Source organism: Elephas maximus, chromosome 4 (genome assembly GCF_024166365.1).
Source record: "Elephas maximus indicus isolate mEleMax1 chromosome 4, mEleMax1 primary haplotype, whole genome shotgun sequence".
NCBI lineage: Eukaryota > Metazoa > Chordata > Mammalia > Proboscidea > Elephantidae > Elephas > Elephas maximus.
Genome location: NC_064822.1, coordinates 56,075,191 through 56,095,389, shown reverse-complemented (window position 1 = coordinate 56,095,389; position 20,199 = coordinate 56,075,191). Strand labels below are relative to the sequence as shown.

Genomic DNA, 20,199 nt, shown 5'->3' with positions numbered 1-20,199 from the left:
TTCTTTGAATTGTGCAACCATTCTCACCCTCCTTTTCTGAGTTGTTCTTCCCCCATTAACATAAACTCGCTGCTCCCTAAGGTTCTTTTTTTTTTTTTTTTTTTTCGGTGCTTTAAGTGAAAGCTTACAGTTTCAAGTTAATTTCTCATACAAAGGTTTATACACACATTGTTATGTGACCCTACTTGCTCTCCATATAATGTGACAGCACACTCCTCCTTTCCGCCCCGGATTTCCCTTGTCCATTCAACCAGCTCCTATCCCTTTTTGCCTTCTCATCTCACTTCCAGACAGGAGCTGCCCATTTAGTCTCATGTATCTTCTTGAGCTAAGAAGCACTCTTCATGAGTATCATTTTTATGTCTTATAGTCCAGTCTGATCTTTGTCTGAAGAGTTGGCTTCTGGAATGGTTTCAGTTCTGGGCTAACAGAGTCCAGGGGCCATGTCATCCGGGGTCCGTTAAGTCTCAGTCAGACCATTAAGCCTGGTCTTTTTACTAGAATTTGAGTTCTGCACCGCATTTTTCTCCTGCTTCGTCAGGGACTCTCTGTTGTGTTCGCTGTCAGGACGGTCATTGATGGTAGCCAGGCACCATCTAATTCTTCTGATCTCAGGCTGATGAAGTCTCTGGTTTTGTGGACCTTTCTGTCTCTTCAGCTCATATCTTTCTTATGTCTTTGGTGTTCTTCATTCTCCTTTGCTCCAAGTGGTTGGGACCAGTTGATGCACCTTAGATGGCTGCTCACTAGCTTTTAAGACTCCCGCCACCACTCACCAAAATGGGATGCAGAACATTTTTTTAATAAACTTTGTTATGCCAGTTGACCTAGATGTCCCCTGAAACCATGGTACCCAGGCCCCCGCCCCTGCTACTCCATCCCTCAAATTGTTTGGTTGTATTCAGGAAACTTCTTAGGTTTTGGTTTCGTTCAGTTGGCTGACTTCCCCTTTATTTTGTATTGTCCTTCCCTAAGGCTCTTATCTAACTTTTCAAGTTGTTGTCGTCAATTTGATCCCATATAGATAGTTCTTAAAAGAGCGTAATGCTCAGGTAGACATTTTTTACTAAGTAAGCTAAACTATGGTTTTAAGAAGAGAAAGTATACTTAATTTTTACATCACAATATAAATGACTAATAGTTTGCCAGAACTAAAGTGAAAGATATCCCCTAAATATAAGTTATTTATTGAATCATTCATCACTCATTTATTGAGGACTTATTGTTTATAAGTCACAGTAACAGTTGGAGTAGGGAAAGTCACTAGACTCTTAGGATATTTGGAAAATAATAACTCATCAAATTTCTCATCCAATGTCTTCATTTTAAAGATGTTGAAACCTTGACCCAAAAAGGTGACATGACTTTTCAAGGTTACATACTATTTAGTGACAGAAGAGGAAATAGCCTGGTATTTTTTCCAATAAATCCAAAAATTTCTAGAAAATATACAAATACAATGTTTAGAATTTTTTCCCTCCATAAAAGTTCAATTAATGCCCACGTCCCTGTTGATAAGTTAGTGATTTCAGCCAGAATAAGTAAATAAGTATGGAATCCTAAGAACATTTTGAGTTGCATAGAAAGATTAACTTTGGGTGTACAGAGTCACTCACAGGCAGCAACAAACAACTTTGGTTTTTTGTTTAAATTCAGCCTCAAGAACAGTCAGGGAAGAGAAAGCTGTGAGCTGCCTGGGTATAATAACATTTGTTGGGAAAAGAGGGAGAGAGATCTAATCAGGGGTATGTTAGTAACTCATCAAATCAGATAACTTATCCAACCAGATAACTCTGGTAGTAACTCATACAACCAGATAAGTGAATAGATCTGATTTGCCACCAAAACCATGGAAACATTATGCAACTTACCTGAAAACTGGACCTTTTATACATTTCTGAAGGAAGGAGTGAGAATCAGCTGTGACTACAACTGAACCACCACTTGCTCCTGTTTATACCTTATTATCAGGTATGGTCACTCTGCATACAACCAGATCATAGAAACTTCACCCCGGGAAGTTCTGTCCAGGGTCTGGTACTAAGAGAATTTGACTAGCAGAGATTTTCTGATTCTGGGGTTGGGGGATGGTAGGAAAAACTGTAATGAGGGGACTTCCCTAGGTAGTTTCTCCTTTTAAAAATGTAGACCTCTTTTGCTTTCAGAAACAGTAGGTGAAGTCATTTTGATTAACTGTCCTTCTGAGGACTATTAGAAAAGCTGGACAAAATATTCTAAATCTTCTCTCTTCCAAAACACATAAAAGATGCCTGACAGAAACAAATATAAATTCTCCCTGGAGAAAGATAACATCATCAAAGTTCTCAAATTATTTTGAAAAACAATTTCTTAAAAATAAGATCTAAACCACAATACAAAGTAACTAGGCACACACGGGAGCCATCTAGGTCAATTGGCATAACAAAGTCCATAAAGAAAATGTTCTATAGTCAACTTTGGTGAGTAGCATCTGGAGTCTTAAAAGCTTGCGAGCAGCTATCTAAGATAAATCTACTGGTCCCATCCTGTCTGGAGCAAAGGAGAATGAAGAAAACCCCAAACACAAGGGAAGTAATAGTCCAAAGGACTAATGGACCACAGGTACCACAGCCTCCACCTGACTGAGCAGAGAAGAACTAAATGGTACCTAGCTACCACCACCAACCACCCTGACAGGGATCACAATAAAGGGTGACAGCCAGAGCAGGAGAAAAATGTAGAAATTCAAATTCACCAAAAAAAGAAAAGAAAAAAAGATCAAACTTACTGACCTGATGGAGACTAGAAGAACCCCTGAGGCTGTGGTCCCCAGACATCCTTTTAACTCAGAACTGAAGCCACCACAGAGTTCACCCTTCAACCAAAGATCAAACAGTTCTATAAAATAACACACGAGAGGAACATGCTTCTTAGTTCAATCATGTATCTGAGACCACAAGGGCAACACCTGCCCAAAAGCAGTAACAAGAAAACAGGAAAAATGGATGGATGGAAACAGGGAATTGGAGTGTGGAAGGAGAGAGTGTTGACATATCACAGGGATTGTGACCAATGCGGCCAGTGCCACAAAACAATTTGTGTATAATTTTTTGAATAAGAAATTAACTTGCTCTGTAAATTTTCTCCTAAAGCACAAAAATAAGAAAAAGTAACAAGAAGATAACATGAATGAAAACAAGCAGAAGCAATAGACAATAGAAACAGACCCATGAGTAATCCAGATATTGAAATTATCACTTAGAGACTTGACAATAACTATATTTACTATTTTCAAAGAGATAAAAGACAAGACTGACAATTTTCCAGACAACCAGAAGATTTGGAAAAGAACCAAATTTGAATTTTTTAAATGAGGAATATAGTAGCTAAAATGAAGAAAACAATGAATGGATTTAAAAGAAGAATAGCATAACTGAAAATGGAATTGTTGAACTTTACAGTGGCCAGGGAAAAATGTTGAGAATCAAGCACAGAGAATCATACAAATAGAAGATACAGAAAGGAATGTAAAAGACTGAGGAATTAGTGCTGCATTTTATCAAGTTTTTTTCTACATCTATTGATAAACTTAGGACTTTTTTCTTTTATTAATATGGTAGATGGTGTTTTTAACTTATGATTGAATATAATATGGTGGTTATCTTTGTGTAAGGGGAGGCATGACTGGGAAGGATCATGAGTGGAGATTCTGTGAAACTAGTGGTGTTTAATTTTTTGTCCTGAGTGGATGTTTACTTTGTGGTAAATCATATGTTGTAACATCTTTTTTTTTTCTTTCTTTTTGGCACTTTTCTGTATGTATGTTATATTTCACAAGATTTTTTTCACAAAGGAAGAAAACATACATGCCCAGGCATCTACATCATTGGCAAGTGCCAAAACAGATCTGCTTCCTATCCTGCCTGTAGCAGAATGATACACAGTTTGTCACTAACAGACATCACCAACAGGGAGGCAGCATACAGGGATGGCAAATCATGATCTAATCATTTCCAGTGGATTGAAGTTGTCATGAAAGGTAGATGTACAGTTGAGAATGATTGTGAGGCCCCAGCTGGGACCAGAAGGAAAGAGGCTATAGGCAGCATCTGCCATGGCACAGGTTCAGGGAGTAGTGGCATAGATGCAGTATGTTTGCCATTTTTAACTGGATAGTGGCTAAGTGGGAGCCCTGGGGGCACAGTGGTTAAGAGCGGAGCTACTAACCGAAAGGTTGGCAGTTGGAATCCACCAGAGCTGCTCCTTGGAAACCCTATGGGGCAGTTCTACTCTGCCCTATAGGGTCACTATGAGCCAGAATCAACTCTACAGCAGTGGGTTTGGTTTTTGGTTTTTTAGTGGCTAATAAAGAGTGGAGGTTTAAGAATAAAGTTGGCTGGGTTTTTAAGTCCAGTCCCACCATTTACCAGGTGTGTAACCCTAGAAAAGTTATGTTTCACCTAAGCCTCAGTTTACTTATCTTTTACCAAGATCGCAAGATAGTTGGAGTATTAAATGAAATGATGTATGTAGAACAATTATCACAGTGCCCCACACATACTGAGTGCTCAAGAAATGGTAGCTATTACTATCATTGTTGTTTGCTTTAGACCATTTGCCTCTATTTTGCCATATTTAATTTTCTTCTAACATCAGGATTTATTTTATATTTTTCTCTGAGCTTCTCTTCCAACCCATATTGCTAATCCAAAAAGAAAAAAAAATTAGTTCGGCATGAAGGTTGATATTTTAATTACCCTTAAAGTTTTTAATTTATGAGGCAATAGAGTATTCGCCATCCCTTTCCTAGGACAACAACCCTCTATTAGTGTTCATCAAATCACTTGTGAGGTATGAAATTTATTAAGATGGAAAGGTTAAATTAAAAATAAATGAAACCCTGTTATGAATAAGGACATTCTAATAAGAACATGCAAAAATCATAAAACTCGAGACTGTCAGAGAGCTATCTAGGTAAGAGCTCTTCCTCTCTTAATAAGAAGACTCATTTCCAGTAAGAAAATACATCAGGCACCCCTGAACCTCAATGTAACATTCTTACTCCTTAACTAATGGGCCAACTATCTGTCTTCCTAGTTCTATACCTATTTTCTTTTGAAAACAAACTAAGCCTCTGAAACCATTAAAAGTGTCTTGCTCCATTAGCCAAGTGAAGGCACAAAACATGATCTGTGAGATGCATCATGCTTCCAAGTTCTAGCCAATTCAAACTGGTTCGTATGGATCACAAATAAGCATGGCCCAGTGGTCACAACCTGACCCATCAGAGCATTAGTCTTCTAGACTCCAGTAAGCTATGACTTTGGAAGATAGGGGCTCCGAGTTGGTTAGTGAGAGTCTGATCACACTCCCTAGGAGGGGTCTTCTGGGTAACTCCTACTGGTTGAATGGAATGGTGGTGGTGGCACATAGAAAGCCAAAGAAACCTTGTCAACTACTCTAGCTCATTGTCCTGTCTGCCAGGTAGCTTTCCTTTGCTGTACCACATCAACTCTCTGCCCTTCTCTATTTTGTTCTCCAGCCTGGGAGGCTGACCATATGGATTACATCAAAAGACTCTCTCACCCTCCAGCTTCCAGCTGGGTTCCATCAATGGGGAGCCTAGCAGGAGCTCAGCAGGGAGGAGAGTGGCTCAGGGTTTGTATGTCCCCAGATCCTTCCTTGTGGGTCGTCCTAGCCTGACCTCATCACAGCTCCTCTCAAAATAACCCTCTCCACATAATTCTCTTCTTCTCGCTCCTCATAACCACTCCCTCCATTCACTTCTTCAGGTCTAGGGGTCATAATAGATTGCTGTTGTTACCAGCCCCAGGACACTCCACTCTCCCTTGTAAGAAGCACCAAGCACTTCAACTTATCTTAATTTAAGAGTGCCACCTGATTCTGGAACCTACTGTTCTGATACTTGCAACCTGGTTTTATTCTTTATGCAAATAATTTTTGGGTACTGTCTTAGAAAATACCACAAGTAGATGACTTTAACAAACAGAAATTTATTCTCTCAGTCTAGGAGGCTGGAGGTCCAAAATCAGGGCACCAGCTTGTGAGGGGTGGGGGAATGCTTTCTCTTTCTCTGTCAGTTCTGGGGAAGTCCTGCCTCATTAACATAACTACCTCTAGTCCTGCCTCATTAATATTATAGAGATTAGGATTTACAACACATAGGATCACATCAGATCAAAAAATGGCAAACAACCACACAACATGGGGAATCACAGCCTAGCCAAGTTAACGTTCCTTTTTAGGGGACACAATTCAATCCATAACAGGTACCTACTATGTGCAGATAATGTTGAAGGGGATTTGGACTCTACCCTCTATGATGGAGAAGCAGTGCAGGTTTCTCATCAGGGCAATGCTATGATAAGGGCAGCATTTTAGAATGAATAATGGAGCACTGGTTTGCAAAGTGGGTTTGGGTGAGAGGGGACGAACAGGAAGCCAAGTGTAACAATCCAGGCAGGAGATGGTAAGAATGGCAGTGGCTGCAGTGGGAAGAACAGATAGGATGGATGCTGTCAATAAAGAATTGTCTGTACTTGGGAAAGAAGTAAGCAAGGGTGACTGCCAGGTTTTGAGCCTTGTGGGGACTGGTTCTAAGGAGAAAGAAATGAGTTCAGGTTTCAATTTCTTGACTATGAAGAGATGGTGGGACAACTTAGTAGAATTATCTAATAGGCTGATGGAGAAACAGGCAAAAAAATGCAAGGGCAGCTGTTGGACTCATCTATGTGATGGTGACTACTGAACCTCTAGGGGGGATGAAGCGAGTGAGTTTCCTGAGAGAGTGAGTTTGGAGACAGAAGGGGAGAGCTTAGAGAGAGCCACACAAAGGGCGGAAGACTAACTGAATAAAAGGACAGAAAGAAGCTTCGCCCAGTGGCCCAGCTCACATGTGCATCCCTCTGGAAACAATTTTCTTCTTCTCTCAGGTTAAATCAGTCTCTCTCCTTTATGCTTCCACAGTTCTCTGGGCATAATCCTTAGGGATTTTGCAATTAGCTGTTTCCATGTCTGTCTCCCCCTCTAGCGGAAAGCTCCTCACGGCCTGGGACTGTATCTTTTTCATCTTTGTAGTATTCCCTAGCATAAAAGTAAGGCAGGAGGTAGGGCATGGGGAAGGGACAAGAAGTCCTTATGGAGTTGGAGGAGAATTAAAATTGTACACTCTCACGGAGACAAGGAGAGGAGAGAGTTTCAAAAAGAAGGAAAGAATCAATAGCGTCAAACAGGTCAAAGAGAATGATGACCAAGGCAAAGGCATTGGATTGGCCAGTCAGAGGCCATAAGTCACCTTTGAGGATGCAAACCTGGTAAGAGTGGTAATGATAAAGGCCACATTGTCAAGAGGGAAAATTAATGCAGAGCAGCTCATACCTGTGAAGTTGCAGCACTGGACTGCAGTGGTCGGAGTCCCTTCCATAACTCTGGTGAATAGCTTTTATTGCTGCTGGAAGGAGAGACAATAGCATACATCACTTATGCTCCCCGGTGGTACAGTGTAGGTGTATATCTCCTGTCTGGGCCTCTGCAGTGATCATACACTTATGAAAATGGGGAAATTCTTCTTTTTTTTTAATTTATTTATTTACTTATTGTGCTTTGGGTGAAAGTTTACAAATCAAGTCAGTCTCTCATACAAAAAGTTATACATGCCTTGCTGTGTACTCCTTGCTGTTCTCCTCCTCATGAAAGAGCACGTTCCTCCTCTCCACCCTGTATTCCTGTGTCCATTCAGCCAGCTCCTGTCACCCTCTTCCTTCACATCTCACCACCAGACAGGACCTGCCCATGTAGTCTCATGTGTCTACTTGAGCCAAGAAGCTCACTCCTCACCAGTATCATTGTCTTATAGTCCAAGTCCAATCCTATCTGGAGAATTGGCTTTGGGAATGGTTCTAATCTTGGGCTAACAAAGGTCCAGGGACCATGACCGTCAGCGTCCCTCCAGTCACAGCCAGACCATTACACCTGGTCTTTTTATGAGAATTTGAGATCTGTACCCCACTGTTCTCCTGCTCCATCAGGGTTCTCTGTAGTGTTCCCTATCAGGGCAGTGATCGGTGGTAGCCGGGCACCATCTAGTTCTTCTAGTCTCAGGCTGATGTAGTCTCTGGTTTATGTGGCCCTTTCTGTCTCTTGGGGTCATCTTTACCATATGCCTTTGGTGTTCTTCGTTTATCTTTGCTCCAGGTGGGTTGAGATCAATTGATGCATCTTAGATGGCTGCTTGCTAGCATTTAAGACCCCAGACACCTCTCACCAAGGTGGGATGCAGAATGTCTTCTTAATATATTTTGTTATGCCAGTTGACCTAGATGTCCCCAGACCCCCATCCTTGCTACTCTGGCCTTTGAAGCATTTTGCTGTTTTCAGGAGACTTCTTTGCTTTTGCTTTCATCCAGTTGTGCTGACTTCTCCTGTGTTGTGTGTTGCCCTTCCTTTTACTTAAAATAATTCTTGTCTACTATCTAGTTAGTGAATATCCCTCTCCCTCCCTCCCCACCTTTGTAACCATCAAAGAATATTTTCTTCTATGTTTGAACTTTATCTAGAGTTCTTATAATAGTGGTCTTATACAATATTTGTCCTTTTGCAACTTACTAATTTCACTCAGCATAATGCCTTCCAGATTCCTCCATGTTATGAGATGTTTCACAGATTCACCATTGTTCTTAATCGTTGCGTAGTATTCCATTGTGTGAATATACCATAATTTATTTAACCATTCATAAAAAGGAAAATTTTTAATAAATAACCTGTAGTTACCCTCACACCAGTTGTTGTTAGTTGCTGTCGAGTCAGCTCCAACTAATGATGACCTCATTAGTGTGTGGCATTTTCTTCATCCAACATTTCCATCACACACTTTACCCATTACACAAATTACCTGACAAAAGTGATGGGACCAGGTTTACCCTCCACTCTGGTGAAAATCCAATAATTTCTTGTCTTAGTCACCTAGTGCTGCTGTAACACAAATACCACAAGTGGATGACTTTAAAGAACAAAAATTAATTTTCTCATTGTTCCGGAAGCTATAAGTTTATATCAGGGTCGCGGCTGTGTCCATTCCTTCCTTGTCAGAAGCCCCAGACTACTGGGGCTTGGCTTGTAGACCATCTTCGCATGGAATCTGTCTTCCCCCATTTGTGCTTGCTCCTGTGTCTAATCTGCTCTTTTTATAACTCAGAAGTGTTTAGGTTTAGGCCACATCCTACACTGATATGGCTTCATTACATCACAGAAAAAGCCCTATTTCCGAACAGGTTTACATCTACAAGTTAGAATTCCCATACGTATTTTGGGGGGACATAATTCAATCCATAACACTGCTCAAGAGCATCTCAGACTCCCAGCCAGGCTCCATGAGATCATTGCAGCCACCCAAGATGACCAGTGTGCGTGAGGGCCTTGCTTCTCATCGTGTGTTCTAAGGACTGGTGTTGCCTGGGGGCTTATTAGAAATGCAGAACTCGGACCTCACCCCAGATGTACTGAATTAGAGTCTGCATTTTAACAAGATCCCCAGGTAATTCATGTGTACACTCATAGCTTTAGGGTTCACTGATAGCCTGACCAATAATAATATAACAATACTGCAAAAATAAAGGCTATCACTTACTTAGCATTTATTACAGACCAGACATTGTTCTCAGCACTTTTAGTCCTCACAACAAGTCTTTTAGTCCTCACAATAACTTTATGAGTAGGTCCTATTATCACCTTATTTCAAGGTGAGGTCAAATAGCTTGTCCAAGGTCACGTGGTAGAGAAGTGGCTGAGCCAGATTCTAGGAGTTATTTGGCTCCAAGAATCCATATTCTTTAACCACTTACTGCTCTGCTTCTCCCACCTGCTACAGTAATTGACATAGTCCTTTGAGGGTGCTCAGTAGGTTCACAAGTGAGTGCTGGCACATCTGTGTGTGGTGGCCTGGAGAAAGGCCACTCTGGTCCCATGAAACCCCTTAAGGGGAAGAGCTTTCTATAGTCTGTGTATACCTATTTCTCTCCATTAGGGAAGAGGGAGCTCCTCTGATGGTGTTTCTGCCCTGGTTGAACACAAAGAGAGGAAGCAGCTAAAGAAGGAAAGCCTCATTCTAGACCCCCCCGCCAAAGAGATTGGTGCTTTATCTACACTTTCTCAAAGTCTGTGTTCCAAGTCCAAGGTGAATAAGGTCCATGGACATGGTAAGGACAGTGCCCTTCACTTGAGCCCCTGGTGTGATGGAAATTTATTCCTTTCAGTTGCTGTCCACTTCTGAGGTAAGGAGCTGGTAAGGAAGCCTAGAATTTGCTCAACATCTAGCGACTCTATGCAATTGTTTGAATTTGGTTAAAAGTTTGTTGGAAAATACAGAAGGCATGACTCACTTTGGTGGGGCCAACCTCTTAGTCATCATTCAGCTAATCAGTAAGCAGCTTGTTTTTCTGCCCACCATTCTGAGGGAAGAGGACAACGAGCTTATATCACAAGTTGTTTTCTGAAACTCCTGACGGTGGCCACAGAGTGAAAATTTGTTCTGACTCCCACCCAGTCCTGGATGTAGGACTATGTCTTCTTAATGATGACCCTAAGACATTGCAGAGTCCCAAGTCAGCAGAAAAACCTCCAGTAACTTCACTGGAAAACACTGCTGTGTCAGGAATGGGACCTATCACATTTTCAAAGAATTTTTTTCCAGGTTTGAGGTTGATTGGACATTTCTTTTCATCTAGGCTTTCTGTAATGGGTGCATTTTATGTGGTGCCATAACTGTACCTCCTGATGGATTGAGTCTGCCAGAGACTGGTGGTTAAGGTAGCCCCAAAAATGCCAACAGGGAAGTAGAGGACTTGTGGTCTAATTCTTTTCCTTCCTGTGCTTATTCTGTGGTATAAAAGAGGGATTATTTCTTCCGTTTTTCAAAAGAAGTTGTCACAACAGCCTTTCTTATGTGTTTCCTGAATTGTTTTCCCTGAAAGTACAAGTGATTTCTGCTTCCTCTCACTTCTAACAGAAGCAGAGAACTGGCTCCCCAAATTTCCTTCCAGTCAGTAATGTCTTTTTTTATAATTGTGATAAAATTATATATAACGAAACATTTGCCACTTCAACATTTTTTATGTGTACAATTCATTGACTTTAATTCCATTCACCATGTTGTACAGCCATCACCGCCGTTTCCAATTTTTTCATCCTCCTTGACAGAAACTGAGTGCTCTTTAAGCAACAGCTTCCCCTTTACTTTGTTCCTCCCGCCCCTGGTAACTACTAATAAACTTTGATCTCTATACATTTGCCTATTCTAGATACTTCATACAAGTGGGATCATATGATATTTGCTCTTTAGTGTCTTATTTCCCTCGGCATAATGCTTTCATGGTTCATCCATGTGGTGGCATGTATCGGGACTGGATTTCTCTCTGTGGCCAAGTAATATTCCTTATGTGTATATACTACATTTTGTTTATCCATTCATCTGTTAATGCGCCTTTAGATGTGTCACCATCTAGTGACTCAAGTCTTTTGGGTATATACCTAGGAGTGGAATTGCTGAATCCTATGGTAATTCTCTGTGTAACTTTTTAAGGAATCTCCTGGCTGTTTTCCACAGTGGCTGCACCATTTTACAGTCCCACCATCAATGGGTGTGGGCTCTCGTTTCTCCACATCATCGCAGCCAACACTTGTTTTCCATTTTCTTTGATCTTAGCCATTCTAGTGGCAGTGAAGTGGTGCAGTGAAACCTGTGAGAGCTGGAACTCAACAGGACTTCCTTCTGAGCCTCGCAAGTTTTCTGCCTTTGGCAGGGTGCAGTCTTACTACTTTTCTATCACTCGTTTTAGTGGAAAATATTTGAGTTTTCCTTATCTGACAGGTTTCTGCCATACACAAGTTCTGGCTTTCACAGGTTTTACTATATATCATTGTGGTTTTAATTTTTTTCTTTAAATAAAGTTTTATGGTGCTTTTGGTGAAGGCTTACACAGCAAGTTAGGTTCCCATTTGACAATTTCCACATAAATCGATCAATGACATTAGTTACATTTTTCACATTGTGTCAATATTCTCTTTAATTGTGTTCTGGTTGCTCCATTTCCAGAACTCTAGTTTCCCTACTCAACTTATCTTCTTATCTTTAACGTGAATTGAACGTTGACCTTTGGACTCATCAGATGCTTTTTTGGTAGAGCACTGATCTAGCAGGTAATATCCTTTCTTTTGTGTGTCACTCTGCTTTTCTGCTAAAAGGTGATCATAGGGGATAGTTTTGTTTCAGGGTTTAAAGAGTATCTCAGGGCAATAGTCTCAGGAAGTCCTCTGATGTCAGCTGGTCCAGTTAGTGTGGCCTTTTTAAGAATTTGAGTTTTGTTCTGCATTTTTCTTCCATTCTAACCATGTGGTTTTGATTTGCATCTCCCTAATGACTAATGAAGGAAACCCTGGCGGCAAAGTGGTTAAGAGTTCAGCAGCTAACCAAAAGGTTGGCAGTTCAGATCCACCAGGTGCTCCTTGGAAACACTATGAGGCAGTTCTACTCTGTCCTATAGGGTTGCTATGAGTTGGAATCAACTCGACGGTAATGTTTTGTTTTTTTTTTTAAAGAGCCCTGGTGGTATAGTGGTTAAGCACTTGGCTACTAACCAAAGGGTCTGTAGTTTGAATCCACCAAACACTCCATGGGAGAAAGATGTGACAGTCTGCTTCTTTAAATGGTGGAAGCCATATGAGGCAGCTCCACCCTGCCCTCTGTGAGTCGGCATTGACTTGACGGCAACGAGTTTTAATGACTAATGACCTCGAGCATCTTTTTATGTGCTTTTTGGCCATCTGTGTATCTTCTTGAATGAAGTGTCTATTCCAGTCCTTCCCCCGCCACCCCCCCCCCGCCTTTTTTCTTAATTGAATTGGTTGTCTTTTTTGTTGTTAAATTGAAGGAGTTCTTTATATAGTCTGCATATTAAACCTTTATCAGATTTATGGTTCCCAAATATTTTCTCTCCTTCTGTAGGTTGCTTTTTCACTTTGTTGATAAAGTCCTTTGATGCACAAAAACTTTTAATTTTAATGAAGTCTAATTTATTTTTTGTTGTTGTTGCTCATGCTTTTAGTGTTATATCTAAGAATACAGTGTCAAAAACTAGGTTCCAAAGCATTACCACTGTTTTGTTCTAAGAACTTTATGGTTTTAGTTCTTTCACTTAGGTCATTGATCCATTTTCAGTTAATTTTCCTTTGTGGTGTGAGGTATCGGTCCAGCTTCTTTCTTTGTGCTTGGAAATCCAGCTGTCCAAGCACCATTTATTGAAGAGGCTGTTCTTTCCCCCATTGTGTGAAGTTGGCACTCTGTTGAAAATCAATCGACCTTAAATGTATGGGGTTTTTTTTTTTTTTTGGACCCTCAATTCTGTTCCATTTGTCTGTCTATTCTTATAACAGTACCAGACTGTTTTGATTACTGTAGCTTTATACTACATTTTAAAATCAGAAAGTGTGAACTCCCCTACTTTGTTCTTCTATTTCAAGATTGCTTTGGCTATTTGGGGCCCCTTGCAGTTCTAAATAAATTTGGAGATTGGCTTTTCAATTTCTACAACGAAGGCTGTTGAAATTTTGATAGGGATGCCATTGAATCTATAGATTGCAATATTAAGTCTTCCAGTCCATGAAGTTGGAGCGTCCTTCCATTTATTTAGATCTTCTTTAATTTCTTTCCCTGGTGGCGCAGTTGTTAAATGTTGGGTTGCTAACCAAAATGTTGGCAGTTCGAATCCACCAACTGCTCCTTGGAAACCCTATGGGGCAGCTCTACTCTGTCCTATATGGTCACTATGAGTCAAAATCTACTCAGTGGCAACAGGTTAATTTCTTTCAGTAATGTTTTATAGTTTTCAGTGTTCAAGGCTTCCGCCTTCCTGCCTCAAGTTATTCCTAGTTATTTTGTTCTTTTAGATGCTATTGTAAATGGAATTGTTTTCTTAATTTCCTTTTCAGATTGCTCATTGCTGGTGTATAGGAACCCAAATGATTTTTGTGTGTTGACCTTATATTCTATCACTTTGCTGAATTCATCAGCTCTAGTAGCTTTCTTGTGAATTCTCTGGAATTTTTATATATAGAATCATGTCATCTGCAAAAAGGGATAGTTTTGGCCCAGGACAGGAACCATTCCCGAAGACAACTCATCAGACGTGGAAGGGACTGCACAATGGGTAGGAGAGAGATGCTGATGAAGAGTGAGCTACTTGTATCAGGTGGACACTTGAGACTGTGTTGGCATCTCCTGTCTGGAGGGGAGATGGGAGGGTAGAGAGGGTTAGAAACTGGCAAAATTGTCACGAAAGGAGAGACTGGACGGGCTGACTCATTAGGGGGAGAGTAAGTGGGAGTATGGAGTAAGGTGTATATAAGCTTATATGTGACAGACTGACTTGATTTGTAAACGTTCACTTAAAGCTCAATAAAAATTATTTTTTAAAAAAAGGGATAGTTTTACTTCTTCTTTCCCAATTTGAGTACTTTTATTTCTTTTTCTTGGCTAGTTACTCTGGCTAGGGCTTCTAGTATATATTGAATAGCGATGAAGAGAGTGAGCATCCTTGTCTTGTTCCTGATCTTAACGGGAAAGCTCTGATTCTTTTCCCATTGGGTATGATGTTAGCTATGGGTTTTTCAGAAATGTCCTTTATCAGATTGAAGAATTACACTTTAATTCCTTGCTTCTTGAGTCTTCTTATCATGAGAGGGTGTTAGATTTTGTCAAATGCCTTTTCTGCCCAGTAATTCCTTTTAAGAGGCAGAACAAAACCAAGGAAAAAGCATGGGACAGCCAGACAGAGTCATGCGTCTCTTCCTAGCTATCCAGGCGATTTTAGTCATATGGAATTTGCAGGCCCCTCTGCTTGGACCCATCTATCTGCCCTTTCACTTGGCAGGTCTGCTTTATCATTCAGTCTGCAGCTCCAACATCACTTCCTGAGGAAGCCTTCCTCCACTCTCTACACTGAGTGAAGGTTGTGGTGATACCCTGCTCTGGTCCTTTAAAGCTCTTAGCAAAGTTTGTAATTGTATATTGATTGTGTTATTGTTTGATTAATGTTTGGCTTTCATTACAGGCTCTGTGGGGGCAAGGCCTGTGGACCTCTTATTCGCCACTGTATCAGCCATCCCTAGCTTAGTGGGGGGACCAAACAACATAGCTCAATAAATACCCTTTGACCTAGTGGAAATAAAAACATTGAGGTAGGCGATCTCAAAGTCTTCCTCTTCTGACAAACTTTAACTGCATGTATTAGAAACTTATGCCTAACCCTCTACCAGCCCCAAACTTTTCTTTCTCTGGTTCACTGATTCTCAGCGTTTTTTTGTCTTTATGGATTCTATTACCAAGTTTTCTTGATCATTTTTATTGCTTTCCTAATGCCTGGCTGGAACCATGGAGTCTGAATAGTTGGGAACACAAAATGTACATTCCTAAGTACCAGTAAAAAAGCTCTGAGTCAGTGTGGAAGCTGGACAGTGAAATTAAATTAATATGAGCAAAAATCTCCAATTTTTGAATCTTCAATTATTTCTCCCTTCCTTCTACCCCCTCCTCCCCCATTTTACCCTGGATGACTTAAAGTCGGTATGCTAAAGAGAGGAGTATCTGGACAGAGTTTACATGAAAAGAACCGGGCTCTCAACTACATTGCTTGATCAGACAACACTTTTGTGCATTATCCTTCAATCTCTGCAAGTTTTCATTTTCTTCTTTTCTCAGGCTCTTACTCATAAAGTCATTTTCAAGCTCCATCCTGATATTACTCCTGCGGCCCTGAGCTGTAGTGTTCATCACAGAAGCAGGGCTTGGTGAGATAAAAAAACAAACCAAACTCACTGCTGTGGAGTCTATTCTGACTCATAGGAACCCTACAGGACAGAGTAGAACTGCCGCAGAGGGTTTCCCAGGCTGTAAATCTTTACGGAAGCCGACTGCCACATCTTTCTCCCATGTAGCGGCTGGTGGGTTTGAACTACCGATTTTTGGTTAGCAGCCAAGTGCTTTAACCACTGCACCACCAGGGCTCCTTTGGTGATGTACTCTTTTATAAAACAGAAGGGTGTATGATCTGTTCTCAGGCTTATGTCCACCATGGTTGACTGTAACAGGCTATGGAAGCACAAGCTTCAGCCAACCTGGGCATTTTCAGGCAAATCTCCACACTATCTTAAAGAAAGAGGTTTAGCTTCTATAATTGATGGTTTTTCTTGATCTTTTAAGGAAAACTCAGGATCGTTTATATACTCAGATCCTTTACAATCTTTCCTAACCTGAAATTTTCAAGTTGAACCCCAGAGGGAAGACAGACACTTGTCCAAGACCTTACAGCAACATAAGGGGGAAGAAAGGAAAAGCCACATATGCCAGCTAAGCGTCATCTCTGTTCTGTTCTTAATCCCAGCATTAATGATGTCATTGGAACCTCATCACTTCCCAAAGCTCCGCCTCCATAGAAGGTCTCACTGGCAATTAGGCACCTTGGGAGGTTTTCCTTCCACCAAGAAGAGGTCACTTGACATGAGCTACAAATTAGCAAAGACTTGATTTCTAGATTATGTGTTGTTTGATCCCTGTGTGGAACCATATGTTCTAAATTTTCCAGAATAGTACTATATCAAATATTCTATCCTCTTGTCTCCTTAAGCACATGCATATTTGTTAAATCTTACATCCTGATTTGTTGTCGTTGTTTGGTGCTGTTGAGTCAAGTGACAGAGTAGAACTTCCCCCATAGGGTTTTCTTGGCTATAATCTTTATGGAAGCAAATTGCCAGGTCTTTGCCCTGCAGAGCAGCTGGGTGGGTTTGAACCAGCAACCTTTCAATTCGCAGCTGAACACTTAAACATTGTACCACCAGGGCTCCTTACATCCTGATCCTGATTTAGGGCTAGGAAGATAGACTCATCATATGTGTGAGTTGATAACTATCTTGTGTCCACAGGGCATTTTCTAGCAGTAGTTTTACTAGGCTTCTCTAAGGCCCACTTTGCCTCCACTAACATGAGCAGCCAGCCCTGAAACAGAGCCCAACAACTGCTTATGAGTCATAAGCATGGCCTATCGGAGGAGAGCGCATAGGTGAAGTCATACAACAAAATAATGATGCCGTAGTGTGGAGTTCATAATGTATGTGTTTCCGAACTGGGAACTTGAACTGGAGGAGCTGTTTCTGAGACAGCTACGAGCCAGCCTCAAGAAGAAACTATTAAACATCCAGGCCTTGAGAGGCAAACTTTGTCTGATGGCCTGGAGAGAAGGTATTCTGGCCCTGTGCCTTCACACACCAGCCTGGCTTCTGCCATGCCAGGTGGGCATGAGGAAAGCAGACAGAACCTGGAAGCCTTTCCTGCACTGGCCGTGGAAACATCTGGGTTCTCCGGGAAGCAGGGACTAGGCTCCCTCACCTTCCCAGCAGACGTCATAGACATGTGTCCCTGCTTTACAGACTCTGATGGTGGAGGCTGAGCTCCACAGTTTTCGGGTCGCGGGGAGGCATTTAGCACAATAGTGAAGCATGCCAGCTCAGGGCCGGACCATCCTGCACTGTAACCCACACCACCACTTACTAGCGGTGTACCTATGGGCAGGTTATTTAACTTTCTGGGGCTCACTTTTCTCGTCTTCAAAATATGACTGCTAATAGCACCTGCTTCATGGGGTCGTTACCATGAGGAAATGGAATAATCCAAGTACAGTGTTTAATCCTGCACCCACCCACGGCAAGTCTTCGGTAGACGTTAACAGGGTTGTATGCAGCTTTGGTGGCCCAGGGAAATCCTTGATCAAATGTCCAAATCTCTACTATGGAACCTCCTCCAGAGGCTTATTCAGTCAATGCTTGAATACCTATGAGGTTAGGAACCCACTACTTCTTAAATCACCCCAAGCCATCTTCAGATAGGTCTGTTTCATGGACGGTTTTTATTTGCGTTGAACCTAAATCTTTCCCAGGTATTTCTTAGTTGGTCTTAGTTCTATCCCTTTTGGTCATATAGAATTCATCTAACCCCTCTTCCTCAAAATGTAAGAATCATTGACATCGCCCTCCCTGTCTGTGCCTTTTTCCCATTCTGAGTCTTATCTTTTCCTGACAAGATACCGTCAGTTTCTTCTAATGATGGTTGCATTCTGTGGCTTCCATTTACCTCATTGTCATGGTTTCTGCCTTCTGAAGGCACCCTGTGTTTACAAATGTGATTTAGCTCCGTGTTTATTGAATCCCTACTATGTGCCTGAGATACAAAGATAAGAAGACATGAAAAGTCAAAGAGCTCTCAGTTAGGCAGGGAATGGCATTCCAGACAAGGGAAACAGCATGCGCTGAGGTGTGGAGGCATGAAACAGCAGGCCAGGGAACTTCAGATAGTTTGGTATATTGCTGGAATGTAAGGTGTAAACGGGACCCTATAATATCTAACTGGGGAAGGAGGCAGGTGAGCTTTACCTGTAGATGACAGGGAGGATTTTCAGCATGGAAGTGACAGGTTGCAGTAAAATCACCCTAACTGCAACATACAGAGTGGGAAAAACTAAAAGTAGGGAGACCAGTTAACCAAATAATGAATATCATGGGATGGGGAGGATAAAAATAAGTCATGGACCAAAATATCCAAACTACATATCAAAATGATAACAGTGGTAGAATGAAGGTTGATTTGTTTTCTTCTTTTTGCTGCCCTGTGTTTCCTAATTTCTCTATAATAAGCATTTCCTATTTTTCTATAATTATTTCTATGTATTATATATTATTATATATATAATAATTCATATATGCCTAAATATACTTCAAAATCAAACCAGCAAGACTCAGTAACTTGTTTGGTGTGGGGTGTCCATGAGAGAGGAGTCTAGGAAATCAATTTCCTGTCCTGGATGTTCAAGTAGGTGGCATGGCCAACAACTAGGTAGGGACCTGAGGGACAGAGCATTATTTAGGAGTTCTGATGGCTGCACAGACAGCTGAAATGAAGCCCACAGGCTCCTTTGACTTCCATTTGTCCTCCTCACAGCGCACACAGTGGCCTGTGCCTGACCCTGTAAACTCACTTGTCCATTCCATACCTACCTGCCAAGTAGAATCCACTTCAGCAAAGCCTGCTAAAATTCCACAATAGCAATAGCATTGATTTAGGATTGAAAGATTTGTCATTCCTTCAATAAATATTTACTGAATGCCTGCCATGGATTCAGCACCAAGGTAGGTGTCTTGGTCATCTGGTGCTGCTATAACAGAAATATCACAAGTGGATGGCTTTAAAAAGAGAAGTTTATTCTCTCACAGTCTAGTAGGCTAGAAGTCCAAATTCAAGGCGCCAGCTCCAAGGGAAGGCTTTCTCTCTGTTGGCTCTGGAGGAAGGTCCTTGTCATCAGTCTTCCTTTGGTCTGGGAGCATCTCAGCACAGGAACCTCTGGTCCAAAGGACACCCTCTGCTCCTGATGCTTCCTTCTTGGTGGTATGAGGTCCCCCAGTCTCTGCTTGCTTCTCTGTTTTATATCTCAAGGGATTGCCTCAAGGTATAATCCAATCCGATAGGTTGAGTCCTGCCTCACTAACACAACTGCCGCCCGTACTCCCTCATTAACATCATCCCCACTCATACATCATAGAGACAGGATTTACAACATATAGGAAAATCACACAATACTGGGAATCATGGCCCTGCCCAATTGATACACACATTTCTGGGGGGTCATAATTCAATCCATGACACTAGGCCTAGAGGTAAAATGGTGAGTAGAACAGACACAATCTCCGCCTTCACAAAACTCAGCCAAATGTGACACATATATAATTTTTTTTTAATCAACTTACTGAGCATATAATATCAAACAGGTTAATCCAAAGGGTAGGGACTAGTTCTAAGAGGACAGAAAATAAAGGAACTTCTCTGGTCTGGGAGGTTATGGAGGGACCCCTGGGTAAGAAATGCTTAGGCTGAGGCTGAGAGACACATAGAAGGAATTAGGGGGAAATCGTTCTAGGCAGAGGGACCAGCATGTGGGGCAGCCCTGTGGTGGTAAGAAGTATGGCTTCCTTGAGTCTCTAAAGAAGGGCCGTTGAATAGAGTCCAGAAAGTTGGCGCGGGGGATAGGAGAGGGCTTGGATGGATTGGGGAGCAGTCGTTGCAGAGCCTTGTAGGACGCCTGAAAATTCTGGTCTTTATCTTAA

At 41.5% G+C, this 20,199-nt stretch overlaps 1 protein-coding gene across 11 annotated transcripts in view; it reads left to right on the top strand.

Moving 5' to 3' along the window:
• The window catches only part of CACNA1C (calcium voltage-gated channel subunit alpha1 C), an 896,734-nt gene that overhangs the window by 626,293 nt on the left and 250,242 nt on the right, over positions 1 to 20,199 (top strand). The gene's annotated exons all lie outside the window — the stretch shown is intronic.